The sequence below is a fragment of the Rhinolophus sinicus genome, linkage group LG01, assembly GCF_036562045.2.
Source record: "Rhinolophus sinicus isolate RSC01 linkage group LG01, ASM3656204v1, whole genome shotgun sequence".
NCBI lineage: Eukaryota > Metazoa > Chordata > Mammalia > Chiroptera > Rhinolophidae > Rhinolophus > Rhinolophus sinicus.
In genome coordinates, this window is record NC_133751.1 from 44,151,822 (window position 1) to 44,177,479 (window position 25,658).

Below are 25,658 nucleotides of genomic sequence, written 5' to 3' on the forward strand. Positions count from 1 at the left end.
CCATACATAGTTATTATACTACTCACTGTATTCCCCACACTGTACTCTACATTCCAATGAGTATTTTGTAGCTTCCAACTTGTACTTCTTAATCCCCTCCCCCATCTCTGAATGGGTGAACCCATCTCTCCACCACCCTGTACCCAGCAACCATAAAAATGCTCTCTGTATCTATGAGCTTGTTTCTGTTTTGTTTGTTCATTTATCCTATTCTCTAGATTCCACATACAAGTGAAATCATACGACATTGGTCTATGATTGTCTGAGTTACTCCACTCAGCAAAACACCCTCTAGGTCTATTCTTATTGTTACAGATGGCAAGATCTCATTCTTTTTTATAGCTGAGTAATATTCCATTATATATATGTACCACCTCTTGTTTAGCCATTCATCCATGGAGGTTGCCTCCAATAGCTAAGTGGCTATTACCACTTAGTTTTTTTTTAAGCACCTCATTCTAAAATATAAATGGCTAGTCTGAGTCACCAAACATTTGAGGAGAGTCTCTAGCATATAATACTGAAATAAACAAACAAAACAGGGCTGTGGGTGGATAAATAAGAAGGAACCCCAAAACAGATCTAAGAAAATGAACAAAAGAAAGCATCCAGTCATTTTGTTTTGCCCCTTGGTGGGAAAAGGGAAGACATAACATATATATGATAAAAGAACAGTGTTATTTTTTTTTAAGTAACAATCAGAGAACAGGAAATAACTCTATAAAAATTAAAACACAATCATAAAAATTAAAAATTCAATAGAGGATTGGATTGATAAGGTTCAGATGGTATAGCAAAAAGAAGATTAAAGAAACATACTATAGTGTGATAATATTAACAAAAACAAAAAAAAGAATGATACAGGAAGTATAATATCTGACTAATAAGAATTCCAAAACAGAGAAAATGGAAGGAATAAAATAATGAAAATAAATTTTTACAAAGGAGATTTTCCAGATTAAAAGAATCTACTGAATATCCAGGAATATAAATAAGGAAAAATTACATCAGTATCATTAAATTAGTAACAAAACCATGAAATTATGGTACACTTAGAATAGAGTCTAGAAGCTTCCAGAGATCAAAAATGATCATTTAAAAGCAAATGAGGGGCCGGGCCGGTGGCTCAGGTGATTGGAGCTCTGTGCTCCTAATGCCGAAGGCTGCCAGTTCGATTCCCACATGGGCCAGTGGGCTCTCAACCACAAGGTTACCGGTTCTACTCCAGCAAGGGATGGTGGGCTGTGCCCCCTGCAACTAACAATGGCAACTGGACCTGGAGCTGAGCAGCGCCCTCCACAACCAAGATTGAAAGGACAACAACTTGACTTGGAAAAAGTCCTAGAAATACACACTGTTCCCCAATAAAGTCCTGTTCCCTTTCCCCGAAAAAATCTTAAAAAAAAAAAAAAAAAGCAAATGAAACAATTAATTGAGATCATTTAAGAGTGATGACAGTTGAGTCAGGCAAGAATTATCAAAGAATTCTGAAACTAGTAGGTGACAGTAATATAAGAACATTACATAGTCAAGAATTCCCCCACGTATTATTTTTATAATTAATAAAATTAGTAACTTACAATGGAGAAATTTGACAGATACCATTTTAACCAAACGATCAGAGTTAATGGTACTGATAATGGAGCAAACTGACATCATGTGCCTCTTGATGGGATGTACTGAAAAGAACACACTAACATTTATATAGTGTTTCCATCAAAAATATATAACCTGAATCTATGCATGAGATCAGACAATCCAAAAGTGAGGGACAATCTACAAAATAACTGGCCGGTTCTTTTCAAAAATGTCAATGTCAAAAAAGATAAGAAACTCTGAGAAACGGTTCAATATTAAAGATACATTAAAAACTTGGAAACTAAATGCAATGCCTGACCCTGCATTAGGTCCTGGATCATTTTTTAAATATTACAAAGGACATTATTAAGGTTTAATGTTAATAAAGTTTTTAGATAAAAATATTGTAACAATGTTAAACTTCCAGCTTTTCATAATTGTATTGCTGTTATTTAAGTGAATGTCTTTGTTCTTATGAAATTCACACTTTAATATTTAAAGGTAAAGGTATGTAGTCTGTAAAATTTACTCATAAACACTCAAGAAAATGGGGATAATGGTATCTAATGGTATGCAATATAGGGTGCTAGGAGCAATGCCTCTAAAATTCATAGGGAAAATGATTTACCCCCAGAATGTTATACCCAGCTGTATTATCAGTTTTCTATTGCCACATAGCAAATTACCATAATCAGTCACCCACTTATTATCTCAGAGTTTCTCGGGGTTAGAAGACTGGGCACAAAGTAGCTGGGTTCCTTGCTCAGGGTCTTAAAAGGCTGCAATCAAGCTGTCAGTTGAAGCTGTGCTCTCACCTGGAACTCAAAGTCCTCTTCCAATCTCATTTGAATTATTGGCAGATGTCAGTTCCTTGAGGTTGTGTGACAGAAGTCCTTGTTTTCTTGTTAACCATCAGGTTGGGACTGCTCTCATTTCCTAATGGCTTGCCCTCAGGCCCTTGCCATATGGCCCCTTCCTCTCACAATATAGCTTGCTTCATCTTCAAGGCCAGGAGGAGAACATCTTTCAAACACTTTATTTTCTCTTGAAGGACTCACCTAATTAAGTAAGGTTCAACCAGGATAATCTCTCTTTCTCACTCAAATCAATTGATTTGTAATTTGTTAATGGGAATAATATCCCATTATAGGTACTAGTACCACCCACACGAGTAGGGTATTATGCAAGTTGTATACATCAGGAATAGGTAATCTTGAGGGCCATCTTAGAATTATGCCTACCAAATTCAGACAAACCTTCATTTCAAGTTTGAGACAATCTGGTTCTCAACCTTGGTATCACATTAGAATCTCCTGGGTGACTATTAAATCCTAGTATCAGAATTTTCATTTAGTTAGTCTGAAGCAAGGCCTGAGGTGTATTGATTTTGCTTCTGCTTTTAAGGCTCTTTTAAGGCTTCTGCTTTTGAGGCTCTTTCATGTAATTCCAATATGCAACTACTGAAAACTACTGCAATAAAACAAAAAAATTTTCAGATATTTAAAATCTCAGAGAATTTACTTCCCCTTTCCCCTTTCTTAGGAAGCTACTAGAAGAGTACTCCTCTGAAATGGGGAAGTTATCAAGAAAGAGAAAAGCACAGGATCTAGGAAACAAGGACTCTAAAATAAGAACTAGCAAAGGGAAGTCCCAGATGATAGGCAGCAGGAGCCTAGAAAGCCACCAGTCCAGACAGGAGCAAGAGGATGAAGGGCTCCGGGATATGGCCTCCCAGGAAAAAAAAAAAAGTAGAATGAATAGATTATCTGATATATCTGATCAGATATATTGGGGGGAGAGAACTTGTATTATGCATATGAGAGAATTGATATCTAATTGGAACAAAAGTAAGAATAGGAATATAGAAAAATTAAAATGTGATAAATGATGCTCAGAGCACCAGTGCCAGGAAGAGGAGTCCCCACAACAGCTGGCAAATGATATCAACAAAATTTTGGAAGATGTGAAAATCAGCAGGGTCTCAGTCCAGGTGCGACAGAGGGCTGCTAGAGACACAGGCATCCTCTTAAAGGGCCTGAGCATAGACCCACCGGCTCACAAACACTCACTCTAAGCTCCAGAGAAAGGACAGCAGCTCAAAATGCACCAGGGACATACAGAAATGTCTAGCTCCAAGGTGAAGTCTTCAGGGGCTGCGCTCTCTGGGATTAATGGTGCTGGCAGGCACCATTGTTCCTTTCTTGAGCCCTCCCCACACACAGCCTGCAGGTGCAGGCAGGCGCCAAATCTGAGTCTCTATTAACCTGGCTAATACTGCTCTTGCCCCACCCTGGTGATTCCCTGAGTCCCCACCCCACCCAATTCACACACCCACCAGAACCTCTTTCAGAGGCTAATCCACACAAGCAGCTGGCATGAGCTCATACTGTGGAATTTCCTAAAACCTCTCAAAGATCCACAAACGCCAAACAAGCAGAAGCTGCCCCGAGCATGCCCTATACTTCTAGCTAAGTGGCCCTGAGCCCTGTACTAGTGGCAGCCAGCCTCAGTTCACTGCATAACCACTCCCAGGCATCTCCAAGCCCAGCACCAGCAACTACCAAGTGCAAATCACTTTGTAGTTCCTACCAGGTGGCCCAGGGCTGGACTTAGGCAGCAGCTAACCTTGGCTAGCATCTGAGCCCCTCTTACGAGGCCTCAGAACTCACACACCTGGTGGCCAGTTTCAGACCACACCAGAACACCACCCAACTAATTTCACAAATGACACACTCAAAGGGTAGACTCGGTAGGCACTAAAGCCCCACTGAAGCAAATCCTCCTCCATGGGGTTAGCCCTTGCACACAGCTTGTCTGATGTAGTCATAGTAAGTCCTCATAGCCAGTCAAACTGAGAGTCAATCCTACCCCACTAACATGACAACAGCCATCTAGATTCAACTACAATAGGAGAGGACACACAATTCACACGAGGGACATACCTGGAGTACCTGAGGTGAACAGGGAGATTGTGACACTTGGCCCCACAGGAAACCTGCTACATAAGGCCACTCTGCCAAGATTGGAAGATATAGCAGCCCTACCTAATACATAGAAACAAACACAGGGAGGCAGCCAAAATGAGGAGACAAAAAAAAAAAAAAAAATGTTCCAAATAAAAGAACAGAACAAAGCTGCAGAAAAAGAACTAAACAAAATGGAGACAAGCAATCTATCAGACACAGAGTTCAAAACCCTGGTTATAAGGATGCTCAATGATCTCAGTGAGAACTTCAACAAAGTGATAGGAAACATAAAAATAGAAATAGAAAACATAAAAAAGAGGATTTCTGGTCAAGATGGCAGAGTAGGTAAACGCTGTGCTTACTTCCTCTCACGACCACATCAAAATTACAACTAAACTACCGAACAACCATCATTGAGAATCACCTGAAGTCTAGCTGAACCGAAGTCCTACCACTAAGGACATATAGAAGAAGCCATCTCAAAACTAGTAGGAGGGGCAGACATGCAGAATGGACTGGTCCCACACCCACATGTGAATACTAAAAATTGAAAGGGATATTTTGGCTGTGGAGCCTCTCACTCCCTCGAAGGAGTGAGAGGTCCCAGCTCCACATTAGGCTCCCCAGTCCAGGGTTCCAGTGCCAGAGAGAGAAGTTTCCATAGCTTCTGGCTATGAAAACCAGTGGAGCATGTGGCTGAGTGAGACAAGGGTGGCTGTAGTCCCAGCTGCTTTTCTTGAAGGGACCACGCACAGACTTACTCACTGAAGACTAGCTCTCTCTGAGCTCCAGTGCTGGGGCGACATCTTAAAAGACACCAGGGACATATAGTGAGGAACTGAATTGTCTGGCTACAGGGCAAGGACTAGAGGGGCAGCTTTCTCTTGGCCTGAAGAGTTGGCAGAAGCCATTGTTTCTTTGGTGAATCCTCCCCTATCCTGGTGTGCAAATGCAGGTGGCCGCCATATCTGAGTCTCCATCAACCTGGCTAACACCGTTCTTTCACCCCACCCCAGGGATTCCCTGAGACCCTGCTTCACCCAACATTTGTCTACATCCAACCCACTTCCAGTGGCTTTTTTGTACAAGCAGCCAGTCTTGGTTTATGCTGTGGACTTTCCTAAAATCTCTCAAAGGCTCAGAAAACCCAAACAAGCATCATCTGGCTTCAGCATGTCCCATACCTCCAGCTGGGCAGCCCTAAGCCAGGCATCAGCGACAGCCAGCCTCAGTTCACAACTTGGTCTCTCAAGGCACCTCCAAGCCCAGCACCAGCAGTGGCCATCTGCAGATTACTTTGTTTCTCATGCCAGGTGGCCCCAGGCAGGGCACAGACTGCAGCTGAACTTGGCCTCTAGCAGGTCCCCTCCCGGGAGGCACTGGGGCTGGCATGCCCAGTTGCCAACTTCTCACAGAGCCATAGCATCATCTGGCCAACTCCAAGGACAACACGTCCAAAGGGAGGACTAGCCGTGCTAAAGCAAATCTTGCTCTGTAGGGTCAGCCCCTACACCACTGTTGTCACAGCCAGTCCTCACATCCAATCAGCTAAGGCTCACTCCCTTTCATTGATGTGCAAACAGCAACCAAAACTCAACTGCAACAGGAGGGCACACACAACCCACAAAAGGAACACACCTGAAACACCCAGTTCTGGTGACTGAAGACTGCAACACTGGGTTCCACAGGACACCTATTACATAAGGCCACTCATTCTACTAAGACCGGGAGGCATAGCAGCCCTACATAGAAACAAACACAGGAAGGCTGCTAAAAAGGGGAAACAAAGAAACACGTCCCAAATAAAAGAACAGAACAAACTCCAGAAAAACAACTAAACAAATGGAGACAAGCAACCTACCAGATGCAGAATTCAGAACACTCCTTATAAGGATGCTCGGTGATTTCAGGGAGAACTTCAACAAAGAGATAGAAAACATAAAAATGGAAGTAGAAAACATAAAAAACAAAGTCAGAAATAATGAATACAGTAACTGAAATGAAGAATACATTAGAAGGAATCAATAGATGAAGCAGTGGATTGAATCAACACTTTAGAAGATAAATAGTAGAAAACACCCAAACAGAAAAGAAAAAAGAAAAAAGAATTTAAAAAAATGAGGAGAGTTTAATGGGCCTCTGGCACAACATCAAGCATATCAACATTTGCATAGGTGTACCAGAAGGAGAAGAGAACAAGGAATTGAAAAACTGTTTGAAGAAATAATGACAGCAAATTTTCCTAACCTGGCCAAAGAAACATACATACAAGCCCAGGAAGAGCAGAGAGTCCCAAATAAGATGAACCCAAACAGGCCCACACCAAGACACATCATAATTAAAATGCCAAAGGTGAAAGACAAAGAAAAATATCTTAAAAGCAGCAAGAGAAAAGCAGTTAGTTACATACAAGGGAGCTCTCATAAAACTGTCAGCTAATTTCTCAACAGAAACTTTGCAGGTCAGAAAGAACTGATACAAAATATTCAAAGTGATGAAAAGAAAGGACCTACAACCAAGATTACTCTATCCAGCATGGCTATCATTTAAAATAGAAGGACAGAAAAAGAGCTTCCCAGACAAGAAAAAGCTAAAAGAGTTCATCGCCACCAAACCAGTATTATAGGGGGACTTAAAGACAGGAAAAAAAAAGATAAATAATATGAATAATAAAATGGCAATAACTACATATCTATCAGCAAGTACTTTAAATGTAAATGGATTAAATGCTTCAATCAAAAGATTAATGGATAAAGAAGATGTGGTACATGTATAAAATGGAATATTATTCAGCCAGAAAAAAAGAAATCTTACCATTTGCAACAATACAGATGAACCTAGAGGGTATTATGCTAAGTGAAATAAGTAAGACAGAGAAAGACAAATACTATGATTTCACTTATATGTGGAATCTAAAAAATAAAATGAATTAACAAACAAAACAGAAACAAACTCATAGATACAGAGAACAAACTGATGGTTGCCAGATGGGAGAGGGGTCAGGGGGAAAAAGTGAAGAGATGTGGTACATATATACGATGGAATATTACTCAGCCATAAGAAAAGATGAAATACTGCCATTTGCAACACATAGATGGATCTTGAGATTATCGTGCAAAGTAAAATAAGTCAGACAGAAAAAGTTGAGCACCATATGATTTCACTCATATGTGGGATATAAAACTGAAAGCAACAAACGAAGAAGACAAACAAACAAGGAAAAACTCATAGACACAGAAAACAGTTTAGTGGTTACTGGAGGGGAAGGAGGGTGGTAGAAGAGGGTGAAAGGGGTCAAATATTATGGTGATGGAAGGAGAATTGATTCTGGGTGGTGAACACACAATGCAATATATAGATATATATTCTAGAAATGTACATTTGAAACATATAATTTTACCAAGCAATGTCAATCCAATAAATTTAATAAAAATAAAAAAATTTTAGAAGTAAAATAAAACAAGAACAAAAGGAAACTTACTAGTAATAATTTAATAGTTCAAAGGAAATAAATTGATAATGGAATGTCAGTTTTAACTCAATAGGCTAGCAAAAGCTAAAAAATCTAACATCAATAGTTAGGAAAGATAAGGGGAAATTCGCAACTGGTAGGATGGTTAGGGTACAGCAACTGTGGAAAACAATTTAGCAGTCTAGTAAGATTGAATATGTACACATCTTACTACCTAGAAATTAATATTCATGCAGGAGACATAGAAAGATATCCAATGCAGCACTGCCTGTAATATGGAAAAATTGAAAATAACTGAATTGTCTCTTGATTGGCATATTACTAAATTCATTTGTTTATTAAACAAATATATGAGTGGCTGCTAAATGCCAAAACTAGAGACACAGCAGTTAATAAAACAGACAAAAATCTTTGCCTTCATGTAGCTTACATTCTTGTAGAAGACATATAACAAACAAACCAAGAAGTACTTAATGTTAGATGGTAGTAAGAGATACGGAGAAAAACAAATCTGGGAAGGGATAACAGGGCCCCTAGGAGAGACAGTGTAATTTTTAAAAGGATGTTCAGGGAAATCCATACTGACATTTGAATAAAGACTTGAAAGAAGTGCGCAAGCAAGCCAAGTGAATATAGGAGTTAGAGGTGGAGAGAAGAGTGTACCAGGCCTTTAAAATAAACTAGATCAACATATATCAACATAGAAAGATCTCAAAAAGATAATGTTGAGTTAAAAAGGCTGCAAAACAAAATGTGCCACATGACATTATTTAAAGAAATAATTTTAGATATAGGTAGGTAAAAGTATAAAAAACGCAGGTGAAACTAAGAAGGAAAAACACCAAATTAAAAATAGTGGTTCATTCCGGGGAAGAGGGAATTGGAATGGGGCTTGGATAGGGAGTCAAATGATACTTTAACTTTATTGCAATATTTTATTTCTTTGATGTAAAACAATAGGTTTCACTCAAACAGAACAGACTGTTAAATATAATATATATACTAACTAAGACATAAAGGTCAGGGAGCATGGGGAGGGAACCTATGATGGTTGCAAGGTGTCTTTCTACATTTTACGTGAAGTGATGTAATATTAATACTCAGTATGCTGTGAAAGTTTAGGTATGTATATTGTAAGTCATAGAGCAATTGCAAAAAAAGAGATATATCCAAAAAGATAATATATAAATTAAAATGTAATGTTAAAAAACATTCAAGCCACCCAAAAGAAGGCAGTAAAGTAAGAACAGAAAAAAACAAAAAATAGGGAACAAACAGAAAACAAGTAATAAAATAATAGGCCTAAATCGAACTATATCAATAATTATATTAAATGTAAATAATCTAAACACAGCAAATAAGACATTGTCAGACTGGATTTTTTTTTTTAAAGAAGACCTAACTGTTGTCTACAAGTAACCCATTTTAAATATTAAAACATAGAAAGATGAATAAAAAGATAGGAAATGCTATATCACACAAAAACTAATCAAAAGAAAGCTGAGTGACTATATTAATTTCAGACAGAATAGATTTCAAAACAAGGCTATTACAAAGGACAAAGAAAAATAGTACATGATAAAAAGTCAATTCATCAAAAACACGTAATTCTAAATGTGTGTGCACCTAATAGAGCTTCAAAACATACTAAGTAAAAATACACAGAAGTGAAATAGATGAATTCACAATTATAGAGATATCAATGCTCCTCTCCCAGAACTTACAGAATTAGTAGAGAAAGCCAGTAGGAACATAGAAGACCTAACTAAGAACATTAGCAACCAACCTGATATAATTGACATTTATAAAACGTGCCATCCAACAACACACATTAAATGTTCTTTTATAAGTGCGCATAGGACATTCACCAAGATATTCTGGGGCAAAATAAGCCTTAACAAATGGAAAAGAACTTAAATCTTAAAAGTATGTTTTCTGATCATAACTGAGTTGAAAAGTGTCATACTGTAGCTTATTTAATTAACTCAGTGGTTTCACTGTTTGACTTGGCAGTTTTATACATCCAGCGTATATTGCTACATAACCAAGTTGACTCTTGTTTCCAAATGACTTCAAAGCTTAGTAGTGACTTAAGTGCTTTTAGAGAATGTTTTGGTGCACAATACACATTTGAGTATCAGTTAGTTATCTCTATATTCAATGGAAGTAAGTCCAAAAGGCAAGTAACTGTTATATTTCCAATGCGTTAGAAAGGAACACATTTCATCTTGGACATTTCACCTCCCAACTTTAAAAAAATTAGGATGCAGTTCTTTAATTCTGAAATATTCCATGTTTTCATTTGATTTATAATCTAGAATCGCTATTTCAACTTTTCCTTTAAAATATTCTTTCAGTCACAGGAACTTGAGCAATGGGTTTTGTCACACAGATGTCTAACATACTCTAAAACACTGAATAATGGTGCAAACACCTTCAGAAGCAAGATAATACACATGCTAGATCAATGGTCAACAAATAAACCCAATGCACCAACTGTGAATTGGGCAGTAATCGCTACTCCTGAACCAGTGAATACATACATTCAAGTACCAGGTTGGCATTTTCTGACACGTGATTTCTTAAAGGAAGATTATCCCATAAAAATCAGATAATTAATAAGCATTTTCTTATTAAAATATAAATTGTAGAAGGAAAAATATACCTAGCATAATTTTTCCCCACCGATGACCACGTGGTAATCTCTCAGGAAACTGCCTAGAAACACAATTTGGAAAACGCTGCCTTGGGGTTTACTTTGAATACTAATTCAATGTTGCTGATTTTTTTAAAATGCCCTGCTCTGGAGTAACATAGTGTTCTGAAACTGCTGAAAAACACTGGTTTGAGAAAACTATTTAGAAACAGAGACCCCCTGGAATATGAGATGAAAAGCAGAGCTTAAGAGAGAGAACAGAGGAAATACAATCAAATGAAACTGTGACCATACATAGAAATGGATCTCATTTACGATTGGGTATGGACGTGTGGTGTCAGGTTTTTGCCCTGGCTGACCTGTTGGACTGTCACATTTCTAGGGTGCGTCACTTCCAAGTCCTCTGCTTAAAAATTCAAGGGAGAGCCAACTTCTAAGGACTTGTATCGCAGACTTCTAATTAGGGCTCCCATAGCTTTTCAATACAATGAAAGACCACTAGGGGGAGAAACACGCAGAAAACCGGACCCTAATCAGTTGTGATCTCAAACCGCAACAGATCTCATTACAGTACTCTCAGGCAAAAAGAAGAGGCTACTATGATACGTAGCACCAAAGCACAACCTTGAATCTAATTTATAACCAAGATGGCTTTTCTGACGTGTCCGTGGGCACTTCGTGGAAAAAAGCACTTCTTCTGAATAGTCACAATGAAACCCTACGAGCTGATTCAAATCTGAAAAAACGAAACAAAAACAAACAAAAAAAAAAAAAAAACCCAAAACAAAAAACAACAAAAAAACCCACAACGGGGGCATTGCAAAAGGTGTCCCCGGAGTGAGTCTAAGGATTGCGGAGGGCTGCGGCAGTGCATTCCTCTTTCGGGATGGTCTACAACTTAACCTTAGGTTAGCACAAGGACGCGCAGCACCGTTTTGTAAAAGGCCTTCTTTCTAGCAGTATCCCTAACCACTTCTGGTTAGCCACTGACAGCGGCGGTTAGCCACCGCGCCCCCTTCTCTATGCCCCAAACTAGAGGAAATCTCATTTCCTCTAAAGTGAATGAGTTCAATTGTTTCCCCCCTCATTTCTGTATCTCTACCCTAGCGTGCCTGATGCTGGTAGAAACAGACATGACACATGTGTCGTCGTAGGATGGATGACACATCCTCACCACTGCAAAAGAGGTAGCATTAAACACACGCACTCCAAAAAAATAGACCCAATACAACCAGAACTTTGGGCGAAAAAGCAGGACGCAGCCGCACTGGCACACTGTTACCGGATTTGCCCACATGCCCCTCCTGGTCTCCGCAATTTCACTTCCGCCTTTACACATCTGCTTCCGGGGCATGGTAGGCCCGGCCCCTCCTCAGCCCTTACCCTCCTCTGCCAGAGGAGGGGGGGAGTGGAGGGGGTGGGGAAGAGTTCGTTGTTTGTTTACACGATGTGAGCGGAAAAGGAGACCAATAAAGTTTATTCTGGAAACAAAAGGAAAAAAAAAACAGGGGTGACAGAGAAAGGAGACGGGGGCGGGGGCGTGTGGTGGGGGCCAGCGAGCAGAGAGAACGAGAAGGAGAAAGCGGCAGTTCCGGTGCCGCCGCTGCGGCCGCTGAGGTCTCGGGCTGCTGCTGCTGTCGCGGCCGCTGGGGCTGGGGCCGCCGGCGAGGCAGGGCTCGGGCCCGGCCGGGCAGCTCCGGAGCGGCGGGGGAGAGGGGCCGGGAGGCGGGGGCCGTGCCGCCCGCTCTCCTCTCCCTCGGCGCCGCCGCCGCCGCCGCCGCCGCCGCCCGCGGGGCTGGGACCCGATGCGGCTAGAGCCGCGGAGCCTGGAGGAGCTCCGAGCGTAAGTAGAGCGCGGACCGGCTGGGAGCGGGCGCGGTCGGGATGGGGACCGGGTGGGTGCCGTGGACTCTCGGGCGCGCCCGCCGTGTTGGGCGGGGGCTACCGCGGGTTGTCTCTCCCGGCGTCGGCCCGCAGCGGAGTTTGCCTGCGATCGCCGCTCCCTCTCCCCGGCCTGCCACTGGCCTCAGCCAGATGCAGATACGAGGGCTCGCCGCTCCCTCTGTTTTCTCCCTCTGGCCGCTGTCTCGCTCCTCGTTTCCTTCCTCTCCCATTTTTGGGGATGGGGCGGCTGGGGACTGAGGAAGTGCGCCCAGGGCCGCCGCCCCGGCCGCGGTAGCTCGGTCCCCGGCGCCCTTGCACGCCCACCCGGCCCGCGGGTGGCCGGGCTGCCTCTAGCACCGCGGCGGGAGGGATCCGGGCGCGGAGCCGCGAGCTGGTCCTCAGGGGCTGTCACGCCCGAGGACTCCGGCCTCGCCCGCGCGGAGACCCTGCGTTTGCCTCATATTGGGTTTAAATCGCCCGGCTGGGGCAGGGAAGGAAAACCGCTCCCCCCATCCCGCAGTTCCCCTCCCATCCTTCCTTTGGAGGTTGGTGTTTTTGTTTTGTTTTGCTTTGCTTTTAACCGAGACAGTCGAGCGTATTTCATTCATAGCCCTGACACATTGTCTCGTGATTTGTGTCTTTGCTAAGTCTATTCTGTGGTGTCTGTTCCGTAGCTCCTGCGTGGTCGGAAAGACAGGCTAGCGCCCGGGTCCGGGCCATGTAAACACCAGACGGTCCGCCAGTGTGTTTCGACCGCGGCTTGAGGGGGTTATTTTAGCACGTTAAAGAATAGTGGTGATGGTAGCTAGTTACCCGACTTGGGAATCGAAAGCTACTTTCTCAGACGTCAATAATTGGGGAGCTGTTTACATAGTTACACGGAGGGTAAGGGCAGCGCAACTAGAGGGTCTTTTAGAAAACAGCCTGCGTATCGTTTAATGAGTTGCGATTTCGTTTTTTGGTGAAGCTTCCTCATTTTAGTGCTGCGCCTTTGTGCACATGCGGGACAGGGCTTGCGAGATGATATTTCAATCGTAGTTTGTAAAGCCTGGGAGAACCCCTAGAAAAGTTGGGTAGATAAACTCCTGGTAACTCCACTTGGTAACTCCAGTCTGCGTCCACCACTGAGGGCAACACTGGTCGTCTGTTTTCCTGCTTAGAAACTAGATTCTCTGTTTATTTGCTTACATTGCACTGGACAAAATTTATGTGTTGGATTGCATGTTAAGAAAAGACTTGGAAAATACTTAAGATACTATGTTGCTAACTTAATTTGGACAAATGAGAACACTATTAATGGACTCTTGAAGCAAAGGCAGCATAAGAATTTGTTAATGTGTATTCAAGTTTTAAGATTTTTTTAACTGAAGCATTGATTTCTGTTTGACAGCACAGATCTCTATCTAAACATCACGTGTTTTGGAAAATTTTAAATATCAGATTAACTGTTCTGCAATGTCATCAACCAAAATTATCTGAAGAGGGCCCAGTGGGGGGTGTGTGTGTGTGTGTGTGTGTGTTGATGTTTTTTAAGTTTTCTCATCTCATGTTTTGAGATAAGGTTAAATAAAATTTCATCGATAACTTTCAAAAGTTTCTTGTGTTTTCCATCATTGTAAAATAGAGTGCTTTCCTATTAAAATCATTAGAATAAGTGATCGAAAGAAATGAGAGCATATCATAATAGTAATATCATCATGAGGGAAACAGCAAGAACATAAATGAATATTAATAATATTTTATCATTGAGTATAATAAAGTTTAAAAGGCATTCCTATATCAGTTTTAGTTGAAGAATTAAAAATGAACCCCATATAATGCAGAAGTGTTTTTATATATATCTAAATTTTTTAAAATTATAAATAAAATGGATATAGCATTAAAGAAATGTCACCAAACACAAATACTGTACTTAAACTGAAAAATTACTGCATGGGGCTAGATCTATATAAAAGGGAGACTGTAAAAGAGCAGTGGCTTTGCCTGGCTCTGTGTATGGAACAGTCCTGGAGGCAGAGCTTCCTTCCTGTCAGGATAAGATCCTCTCTATCCCAAATAAGTATTCTCTTAAAACAAAACAAAACCCTAAATTTATAAATAAAATACTTACATAAGGTAGATCATAACTTTTTCCTAAAAGTTTACTTTTTGTGTATCACTTTCCTTATTAGTGCCTTTTCCTGAGTCAAGATTTTTAAACAATTGCTATTACCATTTAAAGGGCATTTGCTCTGTTGATCTGTTTATCTGAAAAGAGCTAACTTAATCCCATTTGCTCTCTTTAGCAACTAGAGTAGCATTAAAGAATCAGTTCCATTTTATTATTTTAATAGCTTGAATTCCAAGGTAGGGGTGCTTCTTTAGATGAAACATCATAAAAGACTTCATGGCTGGTGAAATATTTATGATCTTAAAATGTGTGCAACTTTAGCAGCCTAAGTCTTGTAATATTGTGGTTTTTATTTTATTAGCACAGCTATCAAGCTGTTTTCTTAAGTATTATTTATCCTGAGTATTACAACAATCCTGTAGACAAAGCAGTATTACTATCTCTGAGAAATGACATTTTAATCTAAGGTCAGATAGGTGTCAGGTTACAGACTCATTGACAAAAACCAATGTTTTCTGAGTTCTTTCACTTACCGTGCTATTTCTATCCTGCTCCAGCCTGCTTTTTAATAGATTTTAAAAAACTAGGGCCCAGAGAAGCTTAGTTACTAAAGATCACCTTTTATTTGCAATATATTTTTAATTCCTTATATAGCTTAAACAGTGGTTTTCAATCCTGCTACATATTAGAATCATCTAGTTAGCTTTTTAAAAATAACAGTGCCAGGGTCTCATTCCCAGAGATTCTAATTTAATTGGTCTAAGATGGAGCACGGACATCTGTGTTTTGTTTGTTTGTTTTAAAGTTCCCCAGGTAATCCTAACAGACAAAATTGTAAAGCCCTTGCTTTCAAGGACCTGTATGATTTGATTTGGCCCTTCTCTCTCTAGGTTCGTTTCCCCTCCCTCCTACTACAGCTCCCCTTTCATTGTTCTCATGTCCAAATGTTGTTTGCTCTTCCTGAAACATTTGCACACTCCATACCCCATCCTTAAGTAGCTGACCTCCTACTCATCTTTCATATCACCGCCTTTGAAAAGTCTAGTCTGGGTTAGGTGTCCCTGCTTCCTGTTCCCATAGCATCTTGTACTCCCACTGCCATAGCATTGACTCACTCTATTATAATTGCCTCTATTTGTCTGCATCCTCCACCAGGATGTAAATTCCATAAGGATAGGGACTCCTTCTATCTGATATACAGTTTATTCTTATTGACAAGCACAGTAGCCAGTATATAATAGGCTTTTACTGAGTAAATACATATATTGGCAACAGACTTTTTTAGAGCATGTAATAATTTATAAATACCAATTATGTTTTTATTCTTGCCAAATACATTTAATTATTTTGTCACTAAAAATGTACATCCTTGAACTTGCCACACATATGAATTTCATTTGGAGACAGTTGAGATGTTATAAGTTATATATAAATTATATCAAGAACAACACGCACACATACACACATGCACACGCAAGAATAAAGGTCATTATTACACACAAAACTGCACTGGAAATCAGAAGACTTGAATTCAAATCCCAGTTTCAGCACAAGTGTTGTGTACTTGAGCAAGATTCATTCTCTTTGGGCCTCAGTTTTCTCCTCTGTAACACAGGAGTTATACTGGTTCTCTATATGGTACTGGTGTGGTACTAATGATCTAGGCTTAAAATCATGTGAGTACTAAAAATACTAGCTTTGGAATCTGAAGCTTCTTGATGCAAAGCCTGACTCTTACACTTACAGGAGTACTTTGGGCAGATGTCCTAATCTGTATAATGGGAGTAATTGCTACTTGATAGTGTTGTGGTTGCTGAATTAAATGAGATAATACAGACCCAAGAGAGTTTTTGTCCTGGATCAGGTGCATAATAAATGTTCATTTCCTTTCCTCTTAGGAGGTGTTAGAGCTCATGAGTGGACTTACCTGAGATAACAGAAAGACTGACGGCTAGTGTTACAGATGTGACTAGGGACCAAAACTACTGTGGTCTTTAGTTTCATTTTATTAGAATCCCATCCCATTGTCAAACACCAAAGACAACTTGCCTGGGAAATAATTATGCCTAGAAGTCTGAACCATGACAGGGTAGCAAGTGCCATGCTATCAATACATCCATAATACGTAATATGGGCAAGGGGAGAGTCCAAACTGATGACCTTACACCATCTTCAAAGATAAGTAAAATCAGACTTCACCAGTCGAAAAGAAGGGGACAAATTAAAACTAAGGATGATTTACAAAAGAACACCCGAACATTTTGGTGAAAACTGTTCACCAAAGCTTAAAATTCAGGAACCATTATTTAGTAATTTCCAGGAGATACAGGAAATAGACCTCTGATCAGGACCAATTGCAGAAGATAAGATTGTTCTCAATGTCAGACTAGCAGTTTCAAATATCAATTAGCAGACTGAAGTTATTGATATTTTTCTCTATTTGGGAGCCATGTTTCTTAATTTTATATAGTTATCTTAGCTTTTATTTACTTGGTGATAGAGTAACCTTCCACACAATGTAATCATACTTCTCTCTGCTGAAGTTTCTTGATACTAGTTTTATTTTTGTATAAATCAAATTGACTTGCCTAAGTTTTTCCTTAAGTTTATGTTTAAAGTGAATTTTATTAACAGTCTTTTTGGAAAAAATACTATAGTAAAAATGAAAAACTGTGGCTAGGAGAAACTGAATTATTAGGGCATGAAAAAGAAATTTGAGACAATATAGTGAAGTCTGAGGATTCAACTTCAGAGCTTGAGATTTCCATTATTCAAAAGGTTATTCAACCTTAGCTATGCCGATAATGTTTTATAGGAATATATGCCTTACATTTAATCCTTTATTATATGAATCAATTGATCCTGATTAAGGACTTTTTAGGTTTTCTTTCTTCCTCTCCACAAGGATACAGATTGGGGAGTTTAAAGTTAAAATGTTTCAATAAAGAATTTGTAAGTTTGTAATAAAGAGATCGCTTAGAGGTTTTTCTTCAAGTTTAATGTTTCTTAAAGTGAAGCTGTTTTCAGTATTGATTATAGAGCCCTGGTCTGTATGGCTGAGAGACTAAATTCCAATCCCAAAATGCTACTTTGTATTTGTGTATGGGGGGAGAGGAGGCGGAATATATCACAGCTTTACCTCTTTTTCTGCATTGATTACAGTAAAAATATTAATATGTTGCTTGTTAAGTAACTAATATAATTAATGAGATAGTTTAAATGATCCCAAATTACATAAAATTATTTAAGGAAAAACGTATACATACTAATCATTATTTTAAATTTATATCTAATAGAAGAATAACACGATTTCATATTTGACCTAACAACTAAATATTCGTTTCTTCTGTATCATTTTAGTAGTTAGCTTGATAATTTATCTAAATTGCTCTCATTTAGAAGAGGTTAAATTTTAGTAACTTTTAGCATATAATTGCAGTTGTTACAAAGGAGTCTTTGTATCAGGGCCAGCCTTGAAATAAACATGGGATTAAAAAAAAAAAAAAAGTAAGAATTCTTACAGACTATGGTTATCTGGTACACTTACGAGTTTAAACATTTGTGTAGTGGAAGCCAAAGAAGTCAGTGTTGTGATGTGCAAAATGCTGCATTAGGATAGACTCATTCTGCTCTGGTCGTAACTCTCTTGCCTGACTCACCAGGAGTTAGTGAGACTCAGTGGAGAGATGCATCTTATAAAGTAGCATAGAAATTTAAGGCAATATTATGAAGATAATTTTAGGCATAATTTTTTTAACAGGAGAAGACCATGTTGTGTTCATTCTTGTATCTTCAGCACCTAGTATAGTGCCCAAATATCGGTGACCAGTAAGCATTGATATTTTTGAAGTACAGTCACATTCGGGACTCAAAATACTTACCTATCTATCGCTTAGTAGCTATCATATACTCTATTTGAAAGGTAGGTAAATTGCTTTGTGCCAGTTTTGTTCATTTATTCAGTATAGTTTTGAAATATATAAGAAATACTTTTCTATAAGTTTACTAGTTGCATATTTCTATTGATATTTGGAGACATTTTTAACAAAGACTGATAGGATAAGGAAAACTGTGTGCTATGGTGAAAAGAGCACTAGATCAGGAATCTGAAAATCTGGGTTCTATATTGAACTATGAACTAGCTGTTTGGCCTTAGATTTTAACTTTTCAGCACTTGTTTCTTCACCTGCAAAATTTCTTAGTTTCTTTACAACTCCAGAATTCTGAGATTCCTAGTACTGTAAAGCCTATTTCTGATTTCAGGGAAGGGCAAGTAAGCCACTCCTTAGAGGGAGATTAGTCTATCTCAGTTTGTTGTATTTTCAGAAGCTAACATCCTTTTGTCTTCCTGTTTATAAATTTGCACATGTTTGAAGGCCCTGTGTGCACTTCTGTGGTAGAGACAAGCTGCCATCAGAAAAAAATGGACTGGAATAATTTTTTCTTTCTTTCTGAAACCATCAGTGATTTTGAAGATTCAGACTGACTGCAGGCGTGGCCCTTTTGCTTACTACTAGCACAGAGCAGTTCAGTGACTGCCAGGCTTTGAGATCAGATCATCCATTGCACACCAGTTGCCAGGGTTATGAAGGCCAGCAGAGCAGTCACAGCACTCTTCATAGCCACTGGCCACCATCCTTACTTGTTAAAGACATAGGAAAATATGTACCATAATTTCCCTTGGAAAACCAACCCATCCCACTAGATGGTTTTCAGAAAATGTGTTGTAATCTTAGAAACACAATTCCAGAGGTATAGTAAGCTTCTTTTTTTCTCTGTGTATCCTCTGTTATGTATACAAATATGTGGAAAGATGATAAAAACCACTGTCCTTAATCAGAAAGCAATAGGTTTATACTATTGATTTGTTGTTCTGTCAATATTCAAATTGTTCACCTTCAACTTTTGAGTACTTTTTAACCAGCAAACTGTTAGGGTCATGGGATATTATTTAGAGTTATTTTGAGTATGTACTCATTTTTCAACAAGCTAAGCAGATTTCTGTGGCTTATTCTTCCTTAAGAGATCGTGCTTTTCCAAGTACTTTTCTGATGGACTTATTGCAGTTCTAGACCTGAAAGTACTATGCATTTTGAAACAATTGACTGCCTTTAGCCTAAAAGTGAGTGAATTGTGTTTCTTTTCTTTAGGAGGTTAACATCTTGGCAAATGCAAAAATCTTAGAGTCTTTTTTGCTAAGTAAGTTACTGTTCTGTGAATATAGATTTATGGAGCACATCATCAAATGTAAAGCAGCATTAATGAGAAAATTGTGGGGGTAATGATTGAAATTAGGCCCTACTATAATGTCCAGTCTGAAATCAGACCATACATGACAGCAGAGAAAGGAAAAATTATATTTTCAAACTGTCATTTTTACACTTATAAATATTAGTAGTAACATCATTTTGAAGTGATTTTCCGTATGAAGATTTCCCTAAATCCTAATGGCTATTATTTGTGTTGAGACTCTGATAGGCAGCATCTTAAAGTATTTATGAAAGAGATGTTTGTATTCTTTTTCTCTATCTATACACCAGTTGTAAAAGTTGAATATTACTTTTTCAAAGCAGTTACTGTACTTGTCTTGATAATTACAATGGCAGTAAAAGTAAAAGCAGTTTAGAATTTGGTAATTTTATAGTGTGAAGACTTTATTTTCTTTTCACTATAAATGACTAATTTTCAGCTTTCTTAGTGATATTATGGGACTGCAGATTCCCTCAAAATCACTTTGAATAATTTTTACTATTTCTGTACAATAAAAGCCCCTCTTTGTACAGTCGTGTGACGATGTTTACAGCTATTACTGGTCTTTTCTTGTTAAGTATAAATATCAGACATATAAATTAATACATTTTCCTGCAAATACTGTTTTCCCAACCAAAATGGGGCAAGGAGTTTGACAGCAGGACAGAATATTTAAAGTCAGAACAGTTTTAGAAAACACCATCAGTGTACTTAGCCTTCTCTGATTTTCCTTTCCTTCTCCTAAATATGTTCCATGATGATTAAGAGTGTGTGCTTTGGAACCAGACTATCTATCGAGATGACTAGTTTTGTAACTTAGGGCAAGTTGTTTAGCCTGCCTGGGTTAAATATTCTCCGGGTTAAGACATATTTCCTCTTTTGTAGTAGAGGGATACTACACAGTACCTATGTCTTGATACTATAACAAGGATTAAATGACTAATGCTTCGTGAAGCCTGTGGAACAGCACTCACTAAGCACTTAAATATCTCTAGGCTCCTTGAGAGCAAGAACCATGTCATATTCATCAGTTTATTTGGGGGCTTTAACATTAATGAATTAAATTCTGTCCATTCTGCAGATTTACTAATGGATCTAGTCTCTGGAGAATGAACAATAAGGTTGACTTCTAACAAGCTTCTTGATATTACTACTTGCTTTTTGTTCTGTTACAACTTTCTAAGTTTTATTCTAGCTCTAGGAATCTGAATTCTATTTTATACCTAGTTCTAAAAGAAGTTAACACATGGAGATTTAGCTTGATAGGAATGAGAAATTAATGGACAGGAGATATGATTTTTCATTTTTACTCTGATCTTCCAATGGATTAATTTTTTCTGTCCATTCCTGGAATCTCAGAATCCCCGGCAGATATCTTAATAGCACCCTGCCATTGAAGCGGTACCGGTTTTGGGCTATTTGGTATTTCCTTTCCCTGTCTTCCTCCATGCACTAAAGACAGTAGTTGTGTCATAGTGTCACATGTTACATGGCTTTTATAGAAATGTCATGTTTTAAAGCTCCTTATATCTCACTTGCCCATAATACTTACTATGAAGTTTTTATTGAATACAGTATTTACTCTTTTGTATATCCTTGTACCTAGTTTACACTGATTGGACGTTATACAAATCTTACAAGTCATTTATTTGAAAATAAGGAAAGCAACTATGTGTTTTGAATATTTTCATCAGTTTGGTCTCTAAGTATTTCTCTTTAATCACTATGGTAGAGGCTGGCATCACTGATACAAGTTTCTGTGGCATCGCCTGGTTTCAGTACTATCATTGGCACCTTATATAAATGAGACTATTAGTTCATATTTAAGTTTTGGTAAATATATATGAGATTGTATTTTCTTACCTCTCAATAATTAGCAGTTTTGACTAGACTGCCCTTTTGGACACACAAGGTAACTTATTCTTTTCAAGTCTGTATCTCTCATTTACCAGATTAATAGTAATAATAATAAAAGCCATACACTTTTTAAAACTACATATATTGTTATCAATTTATATAGAGATTGCTTTAAAAAGGAGCTGTAATTTTTGACATAATTGTTCAAAATTTTTCATTATTACTTTAAAGAGTTATCAAGCATACTTTCAAACATTTTTATGCATGTAAAACTGTATAGAATTTAGTCTCTCTTGGGGGTGATTACACAATGAAACCAAAAACAAAAACAAAAAACCATAACACTGGAAGTGACCAAGAGTTTATTGCGAATAAGGTAGTTATGACTAAATTAGGTATTGAAGTTAAGAATTTACTTAATTTTAAAATGGCATCACAAAGAATTATAGTTGGCAACCCGTGGGAAAAGTTTCCTTTGTCTCTAAATATACACATTAGTATATATATTTTGAGTTACCTCAAACCCTAACTTTAATATCATGAATCGGGAAAGGGGAACGTTATGGACTTTGCGTATGTTCTCTCTCTAACTCCTCACAGCAGCACTTCTGTACACATGTAGTCTGTCCATTTCACAGATTAGGAAACTGAAGTTCCACATCTAATCAGTACAGTGGAGTCTCATTACATTTAATTTTCATGAATTCAACTATACGAGCAGTATGTACTCAGCCGGAAGTAAAATCGTGACAAAAGTAATCATTTAAATTTGTAGTAACATCCCACTACTGAGCTTTTGCCTCTGAGTAGACATGAGACTAACGATGCGAAATTGTTGTTGGCTCAATTGGTCTCAATGTGTAGATCTGAACATCCCACTGTGCTGAGTGTGATTCTGTTATTCAGACATATTTAATGTTCATACAACATGGCCTCTAATACCAAGCCTCTCGTGCTCCACCAAAGAAACAGCAATTTGTTCCAGCTGGAAGAGAAACTGCTGAGCAAATGTGTTGATTTCCAAGGTGGCCTGCAGATAGGGCCACAGCAGACTGTCATCTCGGTGCATGTGCGTTCTCTGAGACATGTATGCACGTGCATAAACCCACTTCTTTTAAATACATATATTTTTATATATAATTTCATTATGTGTTCTAGATTGCCGTATATAATATCTTTATACAAAACGTGTTTCTGTACAAGATAGTATACAAACAAATGTACATTGTAATTACGGGTGATTTAAGAGATTTCTCAAGGAAAAATGTTGACTTTGTACATCAGCAGACTGTGTATCCAGGGCCAAGCACATTGCCAAACACGAGGTTTACTGTAAAGGGGGTCAAACATATGGTGATGGAAGGAGAACTCACTCTGGGTGGTGAGCACACCATGCAGTGCGTATATAGGTGACGTATTGTAGAATGTACACCTGGAGCCTGTATCATTCTACTAACCAGTGTCACCCCAGTAAATTTAATTAAAAAAATAAATAAATGGGAAAAAGTTTAATCACTCAGCTACTTATTAGAAAACACAGTGATTGTATTTTCTCGGCCCAAATTTCAAAGGCTTTTTTGAAAAACCTGCTTCATTCTGATTATTTCTTAAGTCGTATTAAAACAATATTGAAATAGAATATTAGAAATTAAAACTATCTCACAATATGTGGTCCTAATGTGACCACTGGACTTAAGCATTATTTATGTTGTTTTTTCCTTTCGCCGATCTATTCTTTTATATGTGATGGATTTGCTAAAGGAAAATCAACCGTATTAGGCAGAATTTATTTTATGAAAACTCTGAGTGGGTTTCTGCTAACTCTTTTGCCTAGAGAAGTGGAAGACAGAATATGTAAATATGGTGACAAATCTACATGTTATTCTCACTTCCTCATGGAATATTCACTCCCTTAATACAAACACCCACTTTTTGAATGTCTTTTTTGAAGTAGAACTTCCCCCAAAGCCTTGGGAAGAGAAAAGTGTGCCCTGAGCTGCCATGTGCCGCCATGTGCCCTTCTGTGTTGCTGGCCAGAAGACATGCCCTGCTGGCCAGAAGACATGCCCACCAGGCCAAGGAGACATGATTGCTCCTATATCGGGGAGAAGGAAAGGATTGAAGCAGTGAAATGGGACATTTGCTTGTAATTGTATATCAGAACCAGAATACCTAACCTGCCTGCTAACAATGTGACAGTGACTTATGTTTTATGAGCCTGAAAAGTTGTTACCAGATGGCTAGTCACTGAAAGAGATGTTTGCAGTGCTGTGTTCCAGAAATGAGCTTGTGCAAATAAACTCAAATAAAATAGCAACTCTAAATAAAATAGGAGTAAAAAATAATTCAATAGTGTATTAAGTCTGTATTATGTTTACCAAGTAGGAATTATTCTAAGAATGCAAAGATGGCTCAATATGAAATTCTGTCATGTATAGGTCAGTAAGTCTGATTAGGGCCCCTCTTGAGCTTTGCCTTTGCTCAGCCTGCTCCAAACCCTTTGGAGTGTACTTTCTCTTCTAATAATGGCCTTGAGCCACTGCTTTCTGCTCGGGCCCAATTTCAGCTCTTTGAAGTGTACTTTTTCTTCTAATAAATGACTTTTCTAGTGCTTTAAAATAAATATATAAATTAAGTAAATAAATAAATAAATACATCTGATAAGGGAAATAAAGATCCTGTCAGTGAGTATGGAGAAGAAACTAATAATTTCCTTTTTATGTCTTTAAAAACCAGGAATGAAGAGAAGTTTTCTTAATATGTCAAACTAACAGCTAAAATAATAACTAATGGTGAAATACTACAGAAGTAATTGTTACTAAAAACTTGGAAACCCGTTATTACTACATTATTATGTAACATTGTTCTGGAAGTTCTGACCAATACAATAAGACATGAATTAGGAAATGAGTAAATACTGAGAAAGAAGCTGCACAATTTCCAGTTCCAAGATCAAGTGAGAAGTTATTAGAATTAATAAGAATATAGATTTAAAACAACTACTTTAAAATCAATAGTTCTCTTTTATGATAGAATTATTTAGAAAATATAATAAAGAAATAATTTTTAACAATAATAGAAAATATAAAATTATGTATGTTAATTAGAAATGTGTGAGCCTATGTGAAGAAACCTAAAAACTATCAGGATATGGGTGGAGGTGGGGGAGGGGTGATTGCAGGCAGATACGGGGAGAAGAATATCATGTTCCTGAATGCGAGTCCAACTGTTACAAATATCAGTTTTTCTTAAGTTAACTTACAGGTTTTGCATAATTCTGAGTTTTTAAAATGTCTTTGAGACATCAATGAGATAATTCTTAATTTTGTCCAAGGGACTAAACAGCTAAAAGTGAGATGACTTTTAAGTGAAAAACCAAGAACAGTGACAGAGAGCTCTAACACTATAGCCCTATCAGATATCAAAACATACTATAATATTATAGTAAATTGAACAGTTGGGTGCTAGCATAAGCATTGATAGTAAAGTTACTAAAAAGGAATCGAGATCCCAGAAGCAGATGTTCTAAATGGTATAATAAAGGTGTCATCAGAAATCAACAGAAAAAGGAAGATATTCAGTAAATATTTTTGAGAGTATTAAATAGTTAGAAAAACAAAGTCAATTTGAGTAACAAAATAAATTCAGGTAAATTGAAGAGTTGGATAAAATAGAGTAAATACCCTTATGCTAGTGTCATTTAAGAAAGATATTTATTTGGGTGGGCAAATATACCTTTCAATCTTTAAAGAATTGGGAAGACTTAGGAGAGGGAAAATTCATTACATTTGACTCAAATAAAATGTTGGCGTTTACTTTGTCTTTTTCTCCCACTTTCTCTCCTTCCAACACAAATGACCAAATTAAAAGACATACAAACCAGGA

At 38.2% G+C, this 25,658-nt stretch overlaps 2 protein-coding genes across 4 annotated transcripts in view; one reads left to right on the forward strand and one right to left on the reverse strand.

Moving 5' to 3' along the window:
- Positions 1-11,348, reverse strand: part of ZMAT3 (zinc finger matrin-type 3) — a 70,542-nt gene extending 59,194 nt beyond the window's left edge. For 2 of the 3 annotated variants that reach the window (XM_019752081.2, XM_074328266.1), the window contains exon 1: positions 10,682-11,348. The gene's annotated coding sequence lies outside the window, so the exon portion shown is untranslated. Of the gene's footprint in view, positions 1-2,393; positions 3,279-10,681 lie in introns of those variants that run through there. The other variant, XM_019752093.2, reaches the window with a different exon arrangement.
- Positions 11,349-12,076: 728 nt separating this feature from the next.
- PIK3CA (phosphatidylinositol-4,5-bisphosphate 3-kinase catalytic subunit alpha) overlaps positions 12,077-25,658 on the forward strand; it is a 73,712-nt gene continuing 60,130 nt past the window's right edge. The window contains exon 1 of the mRNA XM_019751997.2: positions 12,077-12,515. The gene's annotated coding sequence lies outside the window, so the exon portion shown is untranslated. The remainder of the gene's footprint in view (positions 12,516-25,658) is intronic.